The sequence below is a fragment of the Neoarius graeffei genome, chromosome 1 (assembly GCF_027579695.1).
Source record: "Neoarius graeffei isolate fNeoGra1 chromosome 1, fNeoGra1.pri, whole genome shotgun sequence".
Taxonomy (NCBI): Eukaryota; Metazoa; Chordata; class Actinopteri; order Siluriformes; family Ariidae; genus Neoarius; species Neoarius graeffei.
In genome coordinates this window covers 129,172,625-129,187,291 of record NC_083569.1, presented here as the reverse complement: position 1 = coordinate 129,187,291, position 14,667 = coordinate 129,172,625, and the positions used below count along the sequence as shown (strand labels likewise).

General features: G+C 41.3%; 1 protein-coding gene across 5 annotated transcripts in view; it reads right to left on the bottom strand.

Moving 5' to 3' along the window:
- The window catches only part of LOC132883513 (uncharacterized), a 28,228-nt gene extending 19,040 nt beyond the window's left edge, over positions 1-9,188 (bottom strand). For 3 of the 5 annotated variants that reach the window (XM_060917250.1, XM_060917228.1, XM_060917246.1), the window contains exons 1-2: positions 9,106-9,187; positions 4,248-4,371 (exon numbers count right to left, since the gene is read on the bottom strand). The gene's annotated coding sequence lies outside the window, so the exon portion shown is untranslated. Of the gene's footprint in view, positions 1-4,247; positions 4,372-9,105 lie in introns of all 5 variants that reach the window. The other 2 variants (XM_060917231.1, XM_060917237.1) reach the window with 1 other exon arrangement.
- Positions 9,189-14,667: the final 5,479 nt, after the last annotated feature.

The window sequence follows — 14,667 nt, the reverse complement described above, 5'->3', positions numbered from 1 at the left end:
TACACAACTATTTCCCCTTAGTGTTTTTACCACAGGACCATTTCACACAACTATTTCCTCTCAGGGTTTTTCCCCACAGGGCCATTTAACACAACTATTTCCTCTCAGGGTTTTTCCCCACAGGGCCATTTCACACAACTATTTCCCCTTAGTGTTTTTACCACAGGACCATTTCACACAACTATTTCCTCTCAGGGTTTTTCCCCACAGGGCCATTTTACACAACTATTTCCTCTCAGTGTTTTTACCACAGGACCATTTCACACAACTATTTCCTCTCAGGGTTTTTCCCCACAGGGCCATTTTACACAACTATTTCCTCTCAGTGTTTTTACCACAGGACCATTTCACACAACTATTTCTTCTCAGGGTTTTTCCCCACAGGGCCATTTTACACAACTATTTCCCCTTAGTGTTTTTACCACAGGACCATTTCACACAACTATTTCTTCTCAGGGTTTTTCCCCACAGGGCCATTTTACACAACTATTTCCCCTTAGTGTTTTTACCACAGGACCATTTCACACAACTATTTCCTCTCAGGGTTTTTCCCCACAGGGCCATTTCACACAACTATTTCCCCTCAGTGTTTTTACCACAGGACCATTTTACACAACTATTTCCCCTCAGTGTTTTTACCACAGGACCATTTCACACAACTATTTCCTCTCAGTGTTTTTACCACAGGGCCATTTAACACAACTATTTCCTCTCAGGGTTTTTCCCCACAGGGCCATTTTACACAACTACTTCCTCTCAGTGTTTTTACCACAGGACCATTTCACACAACTATTTCCTCTCAGTGTTTTTCCCCACAGGACCATTTCACACAACTATTTCCTCTCAGTGTTTTTCCCCACAGGACCATTTCACACAACTATTTCCTCTCAGGGTTTTTCCCCACAGGGCCATTTTACACAACTATTTCCCCTCAGTGTTTTTACCACAGGACCATTTCACACAACTATTTCCTCTCAGTGTTTTTACCACAGGGCCATTTAACACAACTATTTCCTCTCAGGGTTTTTCCCCACAGGGCCATTTTACACAACTACTTCCTCTCAGTGTTTTTACCACAGGACCATTTCACACAACTATTTCCTCTCAGTGTTTTTCCCCACAGGACCATTTCACACAACTATTTCCTCTCAGGGTTTTTCCCCACAGGGCCATTTTACACAACTATTTCCCCTCAGTGTTTTTACCACAGGACCATTTCACACAACTATTTCCTCTCAGTGTTTTTACCACAGGGCCATTTAACACAACTATTTCCTCTCAGGGTTTTTCCCCACAGGACCATTTCACACAACTATTTCCTCTCAGGGTTTTTCCCCACAGGACCATTTCACACAACTATTTCCTCTCAGTGTTTTTACCACAGGACCATTTCACACAACTATTTCCTCTCAGTGTTTTTCCCCACAGGACCATTTCACACAACTATTTCCTCTCAGTGTTTTTCCCCACAGGACCATTTCACACAACTATTTCCTCTCAGGGTTTTTCCCCACAGGACCATTTCACACAACTATTTCCTCTCAGGGTTTTTCCCCACAGGGCCATTTCACACAACTATTTCCTCTCAGTGTTTTTCCCCACAGGACCATTTCACACAACTATTTCCTCTCAGGGTTTTTCCCCACAGGGCCATTTCACACAACTATTTCCTCTCAGGGTTTTTACCACAGGGCCATTTCACACAACTATTTCCTCTCAGGGTTTTTACCACAGGGCCATTTCACACAACTATTTCTCCTCTGTGTTTTTACCCACAGCACCATTTCACACAACTATTTCCTCTGTGTTTTTACCCACAGTAGGCCGTAAGGTGAACCCTGAAAAGAGCAATTCCAGCGTTATGGACGTGACACTTGAACTCAAAATGGCAACAAATGACCCAGTGCATGTTTTATTGTCTCCCAGTATTTAAACAGGTGTTGCATATTTTAAGGCTGTACCATACTGGAGAAGTGATAGAACAAGAACAATTCCCATTGTACATCTAGGGCATGCCAGAAAATGCCAATAAAAGATGCGTTATGGATGTGACAGAAAAAGTATCACTTTTCTTGGGTGACTGTACATTTTTATCAAACTCTGTGAAATCGTAAACCTAATGTCGAAATGGAAATATCCATTTGATAGAGGGGTCCAAGGTGAAATATTAAAAAAATCTTTGTTTAAAATATATATATATTTTTTTTAAAGATATTTTTTTGGGCTTTTTGCACCTTTATTGGATAGGACAGTGTAGAGACAGGAAATGAGCAGGAGAGAGACGGGAAGGGATCGGGAAATGACCTCGGGCCGGAATCGAACCCGGGTCGCCCGCATTCATGGTATGGCGCCTTAACCACCTGAGCCACGACGCCCCCTTGTTTAAAATATTTTGTATTTCATGCAGAGTTTCGGAAGGAAAAGTCAGCGTTATGGATGTGACGAAATTCCGTTATGGATGTGACGCGTCTGAAATAGACATGGCATATGTTTAGAAAATCAGCAATTTAACCACTGTAAAGGACCACACTAGGCCTTGTAAGTGTTTTGTTATTTTCTTGAGTGAGTATTGTGTGTGGCGGCACGGTGGTGTAGTGGTTAGCGCTGTCGCCTCACAGCAAGAAGGTCCTGGGTTCGAACCCCGGGGCCGGCGAGGGCCTTTCTGTGTGGAGTTTGCATGTTCTCCCCGTGTCCGTGTGGGTTTCCTCCAGGTGCTCCGGTTTCCCCCACAGTCCAAAGACATGCAGGTTAGGTTAACTGGTGACTCTAAATTGAGCGTAGGTGTGAATGTGAGGGTGAATGGTTGTCTGTGTCTATGTGTCAGCCCTGTGATGACCTGGCGACTTGTCCAGGGTGTACCCCGCCTTTCGCCCGTAGTCAGCTGGGATAGGATTCAGCTTGCCTGCGACCCTGTAGAAGGATAAAGCGGCTAGAGATAATGAGATGAGATGAGTATTGTGTGTGTGTGGATTTGTATGGACTTGGGGTGCTGTTTGTCCTTTAAGTGACACCGTAGCTCCACAAGAGGGAGATTTGTAAAGGTAGTAACCAGGTGTGATCAATTAAGAAGCTGCTTTGTTTGAGCTTGAGCTAAGAAGGCTTGACGTCCATGCTTCACCACTCAAGCTTCACTGCAAAAGAAAAGGATATTTTGACGCCTGTTTTACAACAGAAGAGAAATGATTATATGTTGCATCCTTGGTGAGCGCAGTGAGGTATGTTTTGTTTGAAGTTTTTGTAACTTTGCATTAAGTGTTGGAACCAAATGTGAATGCCTTTGTTTTAATATTGATGTCTCAATTAAGAAATGTTGTACCTGTGAGAACGGTATGGTGATTTGCTGTTTGTTTGCTGTTTTGTATACCATGATACAGTTTTCACGGTGCTATGGGTGATGTTGGACTGACTTTGCTGCAAGTAAAATAAAATACACCTTGAGCATCAGTCGAGACTCTCTTTGGGATCCAAGGGTTGCTACAACCACCATAACCCTTTGAAAAACTCTCTAAATATCAGCTAAAACTATCAAAGTTCTTAAATAATATTTAGGATGGCTATTGTTTTGCTGTTTTGTGGATTTTAGCATACATTTCTGTGGCTTGTGGCAATAATATAGAATTGTACATGATCAAAGTTGATTTTAGCTTGGGTTTTACATTATAAGAAAGAAAGACTGACAGTGACATATTAGGTTGGTTACAAATTGGTTCAACTTATTCACATCTGTAAAATACAGGCCTAGGTGAGATCTCTGGGAGTGGTTTTGATGTATTACATGTTGCTTTATTTTTGCATGGTGAGGTTGACATTTACATGGAATTGCCCAAAAGTCTTTCAGAAACAAGATTCCGCTCCGACGTCTCCGAACTACATAATATCCAATTCTTAAAAATGGACGTATTATGAAATGATGTCCTCAAAGTTCTCACCTTGTAATGCTGTCAATTTTTCGCACGAAGGCTTGAAAAAGCGAACTAATGTCATCGGCGCGGAATGATATTTTGGCACCGTGGAATAAGATTTCGCTACAGAACAGGTTCCACGGTTGCTGACGTATCCCATAAACACCCGCGACGTAGCCCATTTCGTAAACAAGAGACCAACATGGCAGCCGCCACAGCCTCGTCTAGCAGCAGTGGAGGAGAGGAAAGTTTGGAAATAACGGCAAAAAGGAGAAAACTTCTTGCACGTAAGCAGTGCTATATGCATATAGCTTCTGTGAAGCACGGAGTGACCCAGGAATTTACCTTCAAACGGTGGAATACGATGACCACAGTATTCTGGTACACATTAAGGACAAAGACTGTGTGGCTCTGGAGGTGCAGTACCACAAGAGCTGCTACCAGCAGTACACCAGATTTCTGAATGAGCCTGCTAGACAAGAGAAGGACAAGTAAACCATGTACTAACTTCTCATACATGACCATAGAATGCTACTTGCTACTGTTCAATGTGAAGACAATTAGTCACAGCACTGTGTGTGTGCATGCATATTTATTTAGGTCAGTGTAGTAGTGGTTGGCAATATCTATCTGCATTTCTTTTCTAAATACTTCAGATAATACATACATTCAATTTAGCATGTAAACACTGCACCTTGTGTAAGTTGTATTTTGTTCCCCTGTACTTGTGTACTGTCAATGAAGTAAACTCTGAAACCTAATCTAAATCTTATGTATATTCTGCTGTATTTTCTGAAGGAATGAGTCAACATATGAAATAAGCTACAAGGCGTTCTGTGAGAGGATCATCCGGCAAAGGCTGATTATCAACCAGGAGGTGCTGAGAATGGCCCATCTGAGAAAGAAGTTCATTGACATGAAGTCAATCGAAGGACTGGCAGATGCTCTTGTGTCTCTGCAGAAGTCTGTTGCACGGACTTGTGCAGGTGTAGCAATTGCTCAAAAACGAAGGAGACAGAGGAAAAGGAAGACGACCAGTGCCCTGACAGTGATGACGAGGAGTAGCACCTGACTGAATGTTATTGTGTGTGTGTGTCTTCCCCCCCCCTCTGTCACTGACACCTAGGTCATTGCCTGGATGCTGACCCCTGCCTTTTTGCACCGTGCCACAGGACTTTTATATATATTTTTTATATATATATAAAAAAATTTTGCTCCAGCAAATCCCAGGAACAACATCTGAAGCCTCAGTCCAGAAGAGTGCAGTCCTAGGAACATCGAAGATACTGCGCAGAACCCTCAAACTCCCAGGCCTCTGGTAGAGGACCCGAGCTTGAGGATGACATGGATACCACCCCCCCCCGCCGGGGGTGAGAAGGAGATTTTTTTTATTTTTATTTTTTTTTTTTTTGTGTGTGTATATATAAATTTGCATTTGTAATGTGTAGATATCACTGTTTTGTTGTTTACATTTTCTTTTAAAGTTTGCAATTTGCCACATAGTTCTGTTGTGTGATGTATGATGACTCAGTCTTGCATCTTCTTTGTTGCCGCTGCTGCAGGTGCATAGTGCTGCCTAGTGCGTTTACCTACCTCTACTGTGCCGCTGCATAGGTAGTGAATACTTGAATCCCTGCCATTGTGCCTCTGAACTGAGCAATAGAACTGCAATATTATATATAGGTTGTATTATTATTATTATTATTATTATTATTGTTGTGTATTATTATTCCTATGGACTCTTCTCCTTCCTGCACAATTTCTTAAATCTTGATCTGAAATCACACGCACGCATTGCCTATATATTATATATGCCATTTTATGGCTAATCCATGGTGTGTATAGCCCACAATGACGAGTCAATACTCTATTCCATTACTGCCTGTGTAACATTGTAGGTCTGTTTTTCAAGCAAATTGTTTTATGGTTGATCAGTACTTTATAGTTAATAACCTAAGAGAATGAATACATGAATGGTCCTAGTCCTAGACCATTACACCATATTTTGTACTATAATAATGGTGATAATTATTTTTATTCTAATAATATAAACACTTCAATATACCACATATATGCAATATTGTCTTAGTGATGTATTTAAAGCACTATTTAGGACTTAGAAGACATTTCACCCACTTTGGAGGGTATTTTGGAGACTTTCTACTAATGTGACTGTAATTACGCAAGCTGTCAGCTGATCTGTGGTCAAAAATCGGCAACGCGATTGGTCCAGACCGGTCACGTGATGTCCCGACACGACATTTTTAGAGGAAAATAGTTCGCCACGCGATCGCTCGGTGCGAGGAATTGACAGGATAAGGTTAGAACTTTTTTCGCCACACTTTCTAGTACTCATTCTTAATTTTAAAATAAATATTTCGTAGTTCAGAGACGTCGGAGCGAGATGAAATGAAAACGGGGTTCACCTTACGGCCTACAGGACCATTTTACACAACTATTTCCTCTCAGTGTTTTTACCGCAGCGCCATTTTACACAACTATTTCCCCTCAGTGTTTTTACCACAGCGCCATTTTACACAACTATTTCTCCTCAGTGTTTTTACCCACAGGACCATTTCACACAACTATTTTCTCTGTGTTTTTACCCACAGCGCCATTTCACACAACTATTTCCTCTGTGTTTTTACCACAGGACCATTTCACACAACTATTTCCTCTCAGGGTTTTTACCACAGCGCCATTTTACACAACTATTTCCCCTCAGTGTTTTTACCACAGGACCATTTCACACAACTATTTCCTCTCAGGGTTTTTACCCACAGCGCCATTTCACACAACTATTTCCTCTCAGTGTTTTTACCACAGGACCATTTCACACAACTATTTCCCCTCAGTGTTTTTACCACAGGGCCATTTTACACAACTATTTCCCCTCAGTGTTTTTACCACAGCGCCATTTTACACAACTATTTCCTCTCAGTGTTTTTACCACAGGGCCATTTTACACAACTATTTCCTCTGTGTTTTTACCACAGGGCCATTTCACACAACTATTTCCTCTCAGGGTTTTTACCATAGGACCATTTCACACAACTATTTCCTCTCAGGGTTTTTACCACAGCGCCATTTTACACAACTATTTCCTCTCAGTGTTTTTACCACAGGACCATTTCACACAACTATTTCCTCTCAGGGTTTTTACCACAGGACCATTTCACACAACTATTTCCTCTCAGGGTTTTTACCACAGCGCCATTTTACACAACTATTTCCTCTCAGTGTTTTTACCACAGGACCATTTCACACAACTATTTCCTCTCAGGGTTTTTACCATAGGACCATTTCACACAACTATTTCCTCTCAGGGTTTTTACCACAGCGCCATTTCACACAACTATTTCCTCTCAGGGTTTTTACCACAGGACCATTTCACACAACTATTTCCTCTCAGGGTTTTTACCACAGCGCCATTTTACACAACTATTTCCTCTCAGTGTTTTTACTACAGGGCCATTTCACACAACTATTTCCCCCCAGTGTTTTTACCACAGGACCATTTTACACAACTACACTCAGTAACTTTAAAAACGCACATTGATAAAACTTGCTGAATTCGTGCTGAGTTTATCTCAAGAAGAAAATAAATATATCACAATGGAAAAATAACTTCGTTCCACCCGAATAAGTTCCAAATCTGTGCTCAAATCAGAATTTAAGGGAGTTGTACTCAATAACGTACAATATGACTCAGGTAGTCAATGACATGGACAGGCTTTAATTTTCAAACAAATTTTGCATACACTGTACACACACAATCTTGCCTATAAATACCCGGGGGAAATGATGGGAAAATTGTCATTATTGAAGATGCCACGCCTAAGCCAAAATCAACGTGAACAGGCCATCGGGATGTTGCATGCCGGAAGTACACAGACAGAGGTCGCCCGGCACTTCGGTGTTCATCATTCGACCATTTCCCGTTTGAGTCAGCGTTACAGACAGACAGGGAGCACCAGGGATCGTCCACGCCCTGGTCAGCCTCGAGTCACGACGACAGTTCAGGATCAGCACATCAGGCTAGCTCACCTCCGTGACAGATTCCTGACACCCTCAGTCACTACTGCTGAGACCCCTGGACGACACAGACCCAGAATCTCCAGCATGACGGTCCGAACATGGACCAACTGTCACTTTGAATTTTTTTATTGTGAATTAATTCTTGAGTTTGACAATAAATGTCCTTTATCGATGTTTCAAGATGTGTGCGCATTACATACACTATCATAAATTTCAAATATATGCATGGATCTAAAGTGATATTGTGTTGAATTCCATTGTGTGTTTTTAAAGTTACTTAGTATATTTCCCCTCAGTGTTTTTACCACAGGACCATTTTACAACTATTCCCTCTCAGTGTTTTTACCCACAGCGCCATTTCACATTTAATTTTCCATTTTCCAGTTGGGAAGTGGTATTTACCAGTGTGTTGTGTTCACATGCTTTTGTTGTTGTTGACAAATTAAAGATGGTGGACCAGATTCAGAATCAGGCCTGTTATTTGGCTAAAACAATTATAGATTGCCTTGTTCATCAGCTGCAGCAGGAATATGAGTTATCAAAAGTCAAAAGGTAAATAATGCTGAATATTTCCTGATCATGACAAGTAGAGATTTTCTTAACACATAGAATGCCACGCAGTTTTTGGAAATTTGGCTGTAGCCACAATGGGTGTAGCCAGTATCTAGATCATTGTTGGCGTTCTTTGGACAGCCACAGAATATTTTGTATTAGACTATAATATACATATTATAATAATTTAACATGACCCGTTTAAAAGGTGAGATTCAGCTTTCCGTAGGTGAAAATCACTTCTTTCTTGGTTCATAAGCTAGTCTTGTACCGCTCGCCGCCATGTTGAAAAGGTTAAAGTTCATCTCATCTCGGCAACTCGTGTATCAAAATTTTCTACGAGTTGCCCAGTGGAAAATACCACAAGAGGGGGCGTTCATGTGTGCTTTCCATGTCGGCGTTTGGTATTTACCATAATTCCCATAGCACATGAACGCAGCATATTTCCTCTCAGTGTTTTTACCACAGGACCATTTTACACAATTATTTCCTCTGTGTTTTTATCCACAGCGCCATTTTACACAAACTCTTCTCTGTTTGAACACAAAAACACATTTCCGGTGACTTATACCGCACTCTCGAAGGTGTATTCAGTTATTTATAATAAACTCACCGTGTGAAGTTCACATTTTCACTCTCTTCTTCCGCTTGAGTTGGGTGTGTACCTGTATCGGTATGCACCTGTGTGTAGAAACCTTCTTCTCTGCTTAACAGCATTACTGCCACCTTCTGGATCAACACGGTGAGAACATGCAAACTCCACACAGAAAGGCCCATAGATATACATAGAAGGGCGGCCATCTTACCACAGGCAAGCTTTTCCACAGAATTTGCGGTAAACTGAGGTAAGACCATTGAGGTGCTTAAATGTTTATACTCTTATCTCGCTGAAATTTTGACGTATATTCAAATGGTTTGATTACTTAAAACATTATTAATGTGGTTGTAATTCTGGGTGCTTGAACATGCTAAAATCGTACCTTTTCTCTTCAAAAACGACTTACTGCAGCTTTTAGTCAAAGTTGTGTTTCATGCTAGGCTAGCTCGTAGCACCAAGTAATTTTACATGGAAGGTCTTGAGATAATATTTTCAGTAACTGAAGTTGCACTTGCACATGGTTTTCATTTTCGGGTTGGTTAATTTAAAACAACCTACATTATGATTTCTAGAGGAAATTAAATTACTGACTGTGACGAGATGCCAGATTTCTGCGCCAGCCCAGCACTCACATTATGAATTACAGGAAATCAAAGTACTGACTTTGATGACAAGCTGATGTGTGTGTCTGTTTTAATTGTAGATGTTTATATCAGTATGTTTAGTTTTATTTTAACTGCACATTGGAGCCTAGTCAAATGAAATTTCAGTCTTCTGTGCTAACATATATTGACTTTGACATGATAATCAGCTTTGAATGTTCTTTTTGTAAATGTAAAGATATATTTTTATCCTTGGAAGTATAACCACATGTGATTAATTAAATGCTTTTTTTGGTCACAAACTACCGTGAGTCGCTGTCACTGTTTTATACTATTACTTACTCAGGCAGTGCATTTGTTATTATGCTATGATGTGAGTTTGCATTTGTTATTATGCTATGATGTGAGTGCATTAGGTTTTTGAGGTGGATGAAGTATTTCTGAAGTTTCAGAAGTGAGTAAGCTGTTTATTTAACTTTAGCTTCCCCTAAGGCCCTATCACATGTAAAAATATTTTCACTAAAAATTGGAAATAAATTGTATGGTTATTTGTCCTAAGGCCGCAGTTATCCATAAGTATGCAGTGTTAGGCTTCTCACAGCAGAGGAATTTCAGCATGCATCCTGTCTTACAGTCTGTAGTATACTGAAATATTTTCGCCAAGCTATGCGTATTTTTTTTAAAACATAAAATGATTATTCATCATTAATATCATAAATACATACTTCCGTTTGTTTTTTTATATAACAAACCAAACCGTTTGAATATCGATTGAAACTTGAAGTTACGGTCATCTGAAAAGTACATATCGCTACCAACACAATGTAATGGGTAAGCCAGCTGTCTGAGGTAAGATGGCCGCCATGTGCGGACGTTCGACTTCGTTGATGGGCAACGGGGACGAGGTATCTAGTCTTCTATTGCCGCTTTTCCACTACAAACGCGGCTGAGCCGTGCCGTGCCGAGTCGAGCTGAGTCGAGCTGAGCGGGGCTATTGAAGTTGCATTTCGACTACAACCGCGCTGAACCGTGCTGGCTGGAAGTGGGTGGACACATTGGGTGGAGTTAGCGAAAGTGGGTGGACGTCACGTGATGTCGTTAAGCAGCGCAAACAGTGACATCAGTGACAGTGGCGGAACAAGTCAGAGCCGGGCCGGGGGCGGGGCAAATGACCGGGCCCTTTATTAAAGCTTATCATAACATCATTTTAGGCTACAAAATGTCCGCAACTGCGGTGTTTACCAATTTCAACACTACCGGGTGCAACTATGTTATTTAGTACATCAAGTCCTTCAAACGAACATGTAACTCAGAAACAAAAAACATTAGGATACTGTACATGGCTCATAATAAAACATCAATAGCCTATACTGCGCACATTATTTGAAGGGCATACGAATGAGCGCTCAGAGGTTGCAACGGTGACAGGAAGAGTCAGAAATAAAAGGAGGGCGGTGCAAACCTCACTGAATGCACTGTGTTTACCAATTTCAACACTACGGGGTGCAACTATGTTATTTTGTACATTAAGTCCTTCAAACGAACATGTAACTCAGAAACAAAAAAACATTAGGTGACATACTGTACATGGCTCATAATAAAACATCAATAGCCTACTGCGCGCATTATTTGAAGGGCATACGACGAGCCTTGCGCTCCGCGAACTCGTCCACGATGCTCTGTATGTCACTGATTCAGTGAGCTTTTAAGCGGTAGTCTCACGACCCGGATAGTAAACAATAAACATGGAGGACATGGGGTCGTTAGTGTTGCTGGTCTTGGTGCTGTGGCTTGTTGTCACCGACAACGCCAACAGATACTGGCAAGAGCGTATAGATGAGGCGAGGCGCATAAGGCTTCAGAAATTCTCGTAATTCATAATTATTCTCCTTCCGGGTTTGCGGTGTTTACAGATCCCAGCGTGCTCGCGGGGCGTGTGTGGGCATGTGAGGACACGCCTCCTCACCAATCAGTGCACAGGGGAGTGTCTGCTCACGCCCCCAACCTCAGTCGGCACGGTTTGGCTCGCTTCAGCCCCACTCCAAAACGGTGCGAGTTTTAGGGGCTAAGCAGGGCTGAAACGAGCTGAGTCGTGCTGGTTTTTGGTAGTCGAAACGCGAGCCGTGTCGGGCTGAAGTGAGCTGAAGCGAGCTGAAGTGAGCTGAAAAAGGGTAGTGGAAAAGGGCCATATGTAAATCTATGGAAAGGCCCTCACCAGCCACGGGGCTTCTTCTGCTTCTTTGGAGTTTTACGGCAGCCGGCATCCAAATAGTTGCATTGCTCCCCTCTACAGGATTGATGCCTAATTAAGGCCCAATTACACTATATCCTACTATACAGACCAGTGTCCGATAAAAACTTTAAGAAAAATCGTCTTCCCTTTCCACTTGATCCTATTTCTAAAATGCTTTTCAAAGTCACCTCTTCCAAACCAAGTCCACGCAACTGTCCGAGCAGTTCCTGTCTTTGACTGTCATAATTTCTGCAAAAGAGTATGACATGAACTGTCTCAGGTTCCTGACAAGAACACAGACCATTCTGATGGTTTCCCAATAAAAACAAAGTGCTATTTAAAAATGTATGCCCAATTCTCAACCTTGCAAAAATAACTTCCTCCTTACGATTACTCCCTCTTTTACAACCAACTGAGTCAGTTACTCTACTAGAAATTGAGAATAGATGCCTACCCTTTGTTTCTTGTTGCCAACTCTGTTGCCATTTTAAAATTGTTTCTTGCCACACAATACTTTTGCCCTCTGATTTTGATAACTTTATATTTACATCTATGGACTCTCTTTGACAAGCTTTCTTGGCTAATTTATCCACTTTTTCATTAGATGTGACACCTACATGAGCTGGGACCCATATAAACGACACCTCTATCCCTCTTCTTTTCACACCACTAATTATCAGTAAAATCTCATAAATTAGATCCTGTCTGCTTTTTGACAAACCTTTTCCAATGCAACTAATAGCTGACACAGAGTCACTACATATCAGTACTTTCTGTCTCTGTATCTGTTCAACCTACTGTATTGCCATTAGGATTGCATAGAGCTCCACAGTAAATACACTTAAAAAATCTGAAGTTCTTTTAAAAGCTTGAAAATTAAAACTCTGAACAAAAAAGGCTGACCCTGTAGCTCCTGTGTCTTGATCTTTTGACCCATCAGTAAAAATTAGTATATGGTTCTTATATCTTTCTCTTACATGACACTGAAATTCAAATGCCAAGTCTACCTCAGGATTTTCCATCTTAATTTCAAGCAATTTCAAGTCAGTGTCTGGAACCTCCAATTGCCATACAGGAATTAAAGGCCACATTACTACTGAACAAAAGCTCTTATTAAGAATGTTCAATTTCTGTGCTACAGTTTCTCCAGACCACCCAAAACTTGAGTCTTGCCACCTCCCTCTCCCATGATGGTTCAATTACACATTTTACAGGGTGATCACATCTCTGACCCATCAAATTGACCCAATAGTTAGCTTGAAGCTGCCTTCTTCTTAAACCAAGTGGCATTTCACCTGTTTCCACTTGTAGCGAACACACTGGAGAAGATCGTACAGCTCCCGTGCATATTCTCAACGCCTTAGCTTGAACTACATCTAACCCAGCTAAAACGGATTTGGCTGCAGAACCATACACTAAACACCCATAGTCAATTCTTGACCTGATTAAATAAACATAAATCTGCTTCAAGGATGCTACATCTGCTCCCCATTCTGTTCCAGCAAGACATCTCATTAAGTTCATGACTCTTTTACTTTTGTCTATTATTTTTGAAATATGATCTCTCCAGGTAAGTCTTACATCAAAGATAACACCAAGAAATTTGAAACTCTTAACCCTTTCCAATGGTCTACCATACAGCTGTAGTTGCATATTTTCAGGTACCTTCTTTCTAGTAAAAAACATTAATTTAGTCTTTTCAATAGAGAATCTAAAACCCCATCTCTTACCCAGTCTTCTACTAAGGTTAAAGCTTCCTGAACCTTCTTCAGGGTGTACTTCACATTTTTCCCCCTTTTCCACAAACTACCATCATCAGCAAATAGAGATCTCCCTATCCCTGGCTGAACATTAGAAAAATATCTCATCTCATCTCATTATCTCTAGCCGCTTTATCCTTCTACAGGGTCGCAGGCAAGCTGGAGCCTATCCCAGCTGACTATGGGCGAAAGGCGGGGTACACCCTGGACAAGTCGCCAGGTCATCACAGGGCTGACACATAGACACAGACAACCATTCACACTCACATTCACACCTACGGTCAATTTAGAGTCACCAGTTAACCTAACCTGCATGTCTTTGGACTGTGGGGGAAACCGGAGCACCCGGAGGAAACCCACGCGGACACAGGGAGAACATGCAAACTCCGCACAGAAAGGCCCTCGCTGGCCCCGGGGCTCGAACCCAGGACCTTCTTGCTGTGAGGCGACAGCGCTAACCACTACACCACCGTGCCGCCCTAGAAAAATATCATTAATCATTATATTAAATAACAATGGGCTAATAACACTTCCTTGTGGAGTTCCATTCTCAACTAAACATCTTCTTGACATATCTTTCCCTATTTTCACCTGGATGCTTCTATTAGTTAAAAAGTCCATTACCCAATTAAACATGTTTCCCCTAATCCCTAATATATGCATTTTAATTAAAAGTCCCTCCACCCAAAGCATATTATAGGCCTTTTCTACATCTAAAAACACTGCCACAACAGTTTCTTTCTTTACTTGTGCTTTCCTTATTTCATCCTCAAGACATACGATTGAGTCAACAGTACTTCTCCCCTTCCTAAAACCACTCTGACAGCTCACCATCAAACCCCTTTCTTCAATAAAGTGCATTAACCTACAATTAACCATTCTTTCCATCAATTTACCTAAGTGAGAAGTTAAAGCTATATGCCTATAATTTGCCGGATTACTAGCATCTTTTCCTGGTTTTCTAATTGGAACAATAACAGCC